This window comes from Triticum aestivum, chromosome 6A, assembly GCF_018294505.1.
Source record: "Triticum aestivum cultivar Chinese Spring chromosome 6A, IWGSC CS RefSeq v2.1, whole genome shotgun sequence".
Taxonomy (NCBI): Eukaryota; Viridiplantae; Streptophyta; class Magnoliopsida; order Poales; family Poaceae; genus Triticum; species Triticum aestivum.
Genome location: NC_057809.1, coordinates 105361222 through 105368699, shown reverse-complemented (window position 1 = coordinate 105368699; position 7478 = coordinate 105361222).

The following is a 7478-nucleotide window of genomic DNA, read 5'->3' as shown; positions in this document are numbered from 1 at the left end:
CTTAACTAAGTACTAAGGTACCCCGGCCGATATGAATTAGTCGCAAGTACCCCATATGTCCTATTTTTAGCAAAGTCATGCTAAAATTCACGGAAAATTTCAGCATGACCTTTGCTGAAAATAGGACATATGGAGTACCCGAATTTGCCGGAACGGAAGTTAATCGACATTCCGGCAAACTCAAGGGCCTCTCGGGGTACCTGCAAATTCATCACGACACAATGGTCGGAGACAAAACCCAGCAACTTTACAAGTCTTTCACATATTTGTTTGCAAGTTCTGATATGTAATAAAGATGAGCCTTAAAGATGAGCCTCCAATGCTGATTTGTTTGCCTCAAGACAAGATGAACCTCCAATGCAACAAGTAATAAAATGTTTGCAAGTTCTGATATGTTTGCAAGATGAACCTCCAATGCAACAGTCTTAGACATTGGGACACTACAATGATCTACAACCTTATGTAAAGTGCCAACTCCACAGATTTCTTTTTCACAGCTTTTATATTATTTCTAGAAGCAACACAACAGGGTTAAACACCAGAATCTTGAGTCTAATTAAACCCTAAAATAAACATTTCTCTTTCCCCTCCCCCCTCCTATCCCTCTGTCTCTCTTTCCCAGCTCCAACCCCAAACACAAATTAAGTTAGCCATGGTTTAAACACCAGCTCATTCATTCTCACCTCTGGTCCAGGTTCTCTTCTCCTCCTCATGCCTCTATCCTCCCCCTCAGCCTAGGAACACCTGCACATTCACAGCAAAAAGCAACAGCTTGTTCAGACACTTCTTTTTTACTGTGTTATTCCAGCTAGGAAAAAAACTTTGCTTCAAAAGCAAATAAGAGAAGGAGTGCAAGCATCTAATGCTTGCTGCTCTTCTTCTTGCCACTTGCAGCACTGCAACTTGCCTCCTGATCCTCCTAATGCACCACCACAAAATTAAGTTCGGGTCACCTGAGAGGAGAGGAGGAACAGAGGAGAAGAGAGGCAGAGGAGGAAGAGAGGAGAAGAGAGGCAGAGGGAGGAGGAAGAGAGGAGAAGAGAGGAGGAAGAGAGGAGAAGAGAGGCAGAGGGAGGAGGGTTACCTAACCACGATGAGGAGGCGCGGGGCGGCGATGGAGATGGAGGCGCGGGGGCGGCGCCGGCGTGGGGGCGGCGACAGAGACGGAGGCGCGGGGGCGGCGGCGGCGTGGGGGCGGCGACGGAGACAGAGGCGCGGGGGTGGCGGCGGCGTGGGTCGGGGGCTGCGGGGGGAATTAGCTAGGGGCGGGGCGAGGGAGAGGGACGAAGGGGATCTGGCGAGAGGGAGGGAATTAGCTAGGGGGGAATCTTACTAATGGCGCACCTGCGGCCGGTGGGCCATTAGTAATCTTTTTTTACATGGCAATGGCGCACCAGGCAGAGGTGCGCCATTAGTAATCTTTTTTTTACATAGCAATGGCGCACAAGGCAGAGGTGCGCCATTAGTAATCTTTTTTATATATAGCAATGGCGCACCAGCCAGAGGTGCGCCATAAGTAATTTTTTTGTTGCATGTAATAATTTTTTAGAAAATGAATATGAATATGAAACAGTAATATATTTTTTATAAAAACAGTAATAATTGTTGTTTAACAACAATTGTAGTCTACACTTTTTCATTATTATTTTTTAAAAAATGAAGAGGGGAGAGGAGGCGCGGGTGGGATCGAGATCGAGATGGAGGGGGAATCGAGATCAAGATGGAGGGGGATCGAGATCGAGTGTCCTCATGAATATTCAATATTTTATCATATTGAATATGAAAAAATATCATCAAATTTGAAAAAATATTCATGAATTCAAAAAGTGCCTATGAAATTAAAAAATATTCATGATATCAAAAGTGCCCATGAAATACAACCGAGAAATGAAGACTACGATTTAAATACAGTCGATCTTAGCTAGCTATCTGTTCATAATCTTCTTGCCCTTCTTTTTCGCAAATGAAGTTCTTCTATGGAATGGACTTCCTTTAGGTAGGGTGGTCCTGCTTCTTCTTGTGGTGTATGTTGCTACTTCATCGTCGTCGTCATGTTCGATCTTCGGGTCACTGTACTTGTCGAAGTCTTGCTCATTGGCTACTCCATCCATTCCGATGATCTTCCTTTTGCCTCTCCTCACAACAACACGACTAGGCTTTGACGGGTCAGTAATGAAGAAGCATTGGTCCACTTGGGAAGCCAGTACCCATGGCTCATTTTTCGTGGTGACGTTTGCGCCCGCGGTCTTGGATTTGGCTTCAGGTATAACCATGGTGGTGAAATACTGGTCTTCTTTTAGGACGCTCTTGGCCCATCTGACACGGAACATTGGGACCTTCTCTCTAGCGTAGCTCAGCTCCCAGATCTCCTCGATCCTTCCGTAGTATATATCCTTGTCGTTATCGGTGTAGGATTCCATCGTCACCCCGGAGTTCTGATAACCATCGCTCTTCATGTCCTTGTCCTCGGTGTAGAATGTGTAGCCGTTGATATCGTACGCCTCATAGGTCATTAGGTTGTGCTCGGCACCCTGTGACAAGGCAAATATGAGTTGTTCTTCCGCGGAAGAATCCTCATGTAAAGGGTACGACAGAAGCTTCTGCTTGAACGAACGCGTGAAACATGAGTTGTGCTCTTTGATTATATCTCCGTCCGTCCTCTATTGGCCTCGGTCATTGTACGTCTTCTAAATAAAGGTTTTGTGCTCTACCACCCAAGGATCGACCATGTCTATGTGTTGTAGCGCGACTAGGTTTGCTCTTTCAAAGTCGGCGAGTCGACCCTCGAAGTCGACATGCATTTCACGGCGACCCTCACGGTGACCCCATCCAGCGAGCCTGCCGAGGTGCCTGTTGACGGGCAGACCAACGGGGTTCTCGATGCCTAGATAATTCGTGCAGTAGGAGATCCACTCTTCGGTCAGAAAGCCCCTGGCTATACTTCCCTCTGGATGTGACATGTTGCGAACGTATCCTTTGATGACACCATTCATCCTTCCGAACGGCATCATGCTGTGCAGGAACGTCGGCCCGAGTTGGATGATATCCTCCACGATATGGACCAGCAGATGCACCATAACATCGAAGAATGCGGGCAGGAAGTACATCTCAAGCTCGCATAGTATCACCACGATCTCTTCCTGTAGCCTTCTGAGTTGCCTCATGCCAACCGACTTCCGAGAGATGACGTCAAAAAAGTTGCATAGGCCAAATAGCGTTTCACGGACGTGCGCGTCCATGATCCCACGGATTGCAACTGGAAGTATCTGCATCATCAGCACGTGACAGTCATGAGACTTCATCCCGCTGAACTTCTGCTTCACTGGGTCTAGGTATCTGCTTATCTTCCCCGCGTAACCGTAAGGAAGTTTTACTCCTACGAGGCAGGTGAAAAACTGCTCGATCTCCTCCTGACTTAGAGTGAAGCACGCGGGAGGGTAGTCATTTCCGGTCTTCTTGGCATTTTTGCCTTTGCGACGACTTTCTGTGTCCTGCTTCGCCTCATCATCATCATCATTAGCATGAAGCTCCTGCCTGATGCCCATTGATTTCAAGTCTGCCCTTGCTTTCGGCCCATCTTTGGTCCTCTCTGGCATGTTGAGCAAGGTACCAAGCAGACTCTCGCACACGTTCTTCGTGATATGCATGGCATCAAGGCTGTGAGGCACATGGTGGATCTTCCAGTACAGCAAGTCCCAGAAAACAGACCTCGTTTTCCATACCTTCAGCAGCGGCTCTGGCACCTTTCGCTTCTTTCCCGGCTCTGGCGCCTTTTGCTTCTTTCCCAGCAGTGGGCAATCTTTCCAATTTTTCAACAGCTCATCTATTTCCTCGCCGCTCCCCGTACGCGGGCGTCTTCGGAGTTCGGTTTCACCATCGAACAGATCCTTGCATTTCCTCCATGGGTCATCGTCGCGAAGCCACCTTCGATGTCCCATGAACACGGTTTTGGAAGACTCGGGATCTCTATCTAGCTGGCGATACGTTGTGTCATCCATGCACCTGATACATCCAGAAAATCCGAGGACCACCTGCCCCGCGAGATATCCGTAACCGAGATAGTCGTGCACCGTCGTGAGCAGTGCGGCTCTCATAGGGAAATATTCTTTCTCTGCGGCGTCCCACGTATTGGCTGGTGTTTTCCACATCGTGTCTAGCTCCTCTTTCAGCAGCCCCAGATACAGATTGATGTCGTTCCCTGGTTGTTTCGGCCCTTCAATTAGCATACTCATGTGAATTTACTTCCTCTTCATGCACAACCAGGGGGAAGGTTGTACATCCACACAAGCACAGGCAGGTGCTATGTGTGCTTCTCTGGCTGCCAAACGGATTGACTCCATCGGTGCTCGCGCCCAGCATGATGTTCCTTGGATCCTTCCCAAATTCTGGGTGTTCGAAGTTCAACACTTGCCACTGGCTCCCATCCTTAGGGTGACTCAGCATCTTGTCTTTTTTATTTATCTCCGGATCATTTGCGTCATCTTCTCGCTTCTTCTCCTCCCTATCCGCGTGCCAACGCAGGAGCTTTGCTACCTTAGGGTCCGCGAAATACCGCTGCAGACGAGGAGTGATCGGAAAGTACCACACCACTTTTCGAGGAGCTTTCTTCCTCTTCTTGTATCGAGTGACGCCGCACACCGGACATATGGTAGACTCCACGTGCTCGCCCCAATAAATGATGCAATTGTTCATGCACACATGGTATTTCACGTGCGGTAAATCCAGAGGACACACGACTTTCTTCGCCTCCTCGAAACTGGTCGGGCACTTGTTCCCCTTAGGAAGATGTTCATGCCAGAGTGACATGTTCTCGTCGAAGCATGCGTCGGTCATTTTGTGTTTTACCTTCATCTCCAAAGCCATGAGTGTTACTTTCAGGCGGGTATCCTCGGGTCTACATCCTTCATACAATGCAGTAACCGCGTCTATCTCCAGTTGATCCAGCTTGGCTTTCTCTCGGGCGGCAGCTCTTGCGTTATCCGTCTGCTTGAGAAGCAGCTCTTGAATATGAGGGTCCTGCACCCAGCCCATCGATGTTCCATCGTTGTCTGCTCCTCCGGCATCTAGATCTTCATGATCATGCCCTTCGTCTGCTCCGGCATCTTCCTCATCATCATGTCCAGCATCTTCTACATGATGACATGTGTACAGCATCACCGTCGTGATCATGTCCTGGAGATTCTTCGTCTTCTCGCCCGCCCGAGCCGCGGTGGTTGTCTTGCTGCCCTTCCTCATTTCTTGCCCGGCCCCCATGGACGAATTCATAGTCATCTTCATCACCTTGCCACCGATAGCCATCCATGAAACCACGCAAGAGCAGGTGGTCCCGCACCTGCCTGGAATCCGGGTCCGCAGTAAGGCTCTTCAGCTTGCATCTTCGACACGGACATCTTATCTCCGTCTCGTTCTTTTGAAGCATCTCGGCCTTCACGGAGCTCAAAAACCTATTCACGATGCCTTCGGTCATCGTGCGGACCATGGTCGCCTGCGGGGTAGAGCAGAACGATATTTTAGAACCAAGAAAATTTTTGGCATGACTTTCCCTAAAAATAGGACCAAAAAGAATGCATAGTGCCAAAATTCTCGCCGAAACGGAAATGAATCAACATTCCAGCAAAATATTGGCAACTATCGCATTTCAAATACCGGTACCTGCAAACACAAACATATATGCAACACCACAAACATATGCAACACCACAAACATACATAGATCTAGCTAGGCCACAAAAAGTGCATGTGCACGTTGTTGGAGCGAGCTAGGGAGAAAAAAAGTAGATCTACAACATGAAGATAGCTTTCCCCTTACTTACCTATCAAAAAAAGGTAATTTCAACACTTAATTTTGATGAATCTATGGTGCAAATGAGGTGAGGAGGAGGAGGCAGCCGACAAGCTTAGAGAAGGAGGTGGGGGGAATGAAGTGGGCAAAGTGATTGTGTAGGTGTGGCTGTCCAAAAATATCTAGCTGGTCCCAGGTTACTAATGGCGCACCACAGAGACATGCACCATTAGTAACCCAACATACTAATGGCGCACCACAGAGACATGCGCCATTAGTAGTTTTCCAAAAAGTAAAAAAATTATACTAATGGCGCACCGTGGCACAGTGCGCTATTACTAGTTTAAACTAGTAATGGCGCACTATGCAATGGTGCACCATTAGTAGTTTTGCAAAAAGGTAAAAAAATACAGTAGTGGCGCACTCTATGGCTGGTGCGCCATTAGTAGTTTTAACTACTAATGTCGCACTCTGCCCGGATGCGCCTTTAGTATGTTTGAAAAAATGAAAAAAAACATTTTGTTACTAGTGGCGCACCATGTGCCTGGTGCGCCATTAGTGTCTTCCACACTAATGGCGCACCAACAGATGGTGCGCCATTAGTATATAGTAATGGCACACCACATGTCTGGTGCGCCATTAGTGTCATTTCCATCTATAGCCCTTTTCCTAGTAGTGAACCCATTGAGAAACTGACATGTGGGGCCTAGCAAGCATGGGGTCCGCCAGTAAGTGACCGAAAGGGAGGGTAAGGCAGGGATATGTATGTGAAAGGAGCTTCCAATGATATAATCTTCACATTATACATCTCATGTACTATTAATCTTGTCAATAGTCAAATGCGGTTTTGAAAAACGCATTAGAGCATGGTTAATAATATAGCCAGTCGATGGCCATAAGGAACTGACATGTCATCTATAGGCATCATCTATTATATGCACTCATACAGTAGTGTGGGCTATAAGGTTGGCTATTTCCCGCAAAAAAATATAAGGTTGGCTATTGTATTAGTATTTTTTCCATTTCTTTCTTCATATTTATTGTATGTATTTAACTAGGAATGCGTATATAGCTAGGCTCTTGCATGAGAGCTCACTCCCCTTACTTTTCACATCTCTCTCCTCCACATAGGCCCTATATAAATGGAAGGAGGGAGTACAATTATGAGCACTACATACTCTAGTGCAGATGTTGTCAGTACTCCACTAGTACTATTGGACAAGGAGCTTTAAAAAGTTACTATTGGACTGGCTATATGTGGCGAAATCCTAGTAGGAAGAGCATGCGCGAGAACAAGCACATTCACGTGGTTGAAAACAAATTGGAAACCATCTCGAGTACAAATCTAGGAGTACGTATGAATCTAACAATATTGATTGGGCGTTGTTGAATGTTGATATTTTTTATCAAAGTAGAGATACTTTGACTACACATAAAACTTATATGTAAACTAGAAAGGATTGGAGGGAGTATATTGTACATTCAAAAACGAAATGAACATTGAATACCCTTTACATATGATTTGCGGATGTTATGATCACCAGTTCAAAATTTTCAATCCGCCTTAGGTATCAAACATGCCCCCACTCGTTTTCTCTCGATTTCATCTCGGGGTCCGGAGATCGATTGAAAGAGGACTAGGGTGGGTACAATACGTTTGTTTCGCTTATGAACGTACAATATACTCCCTCTGATCC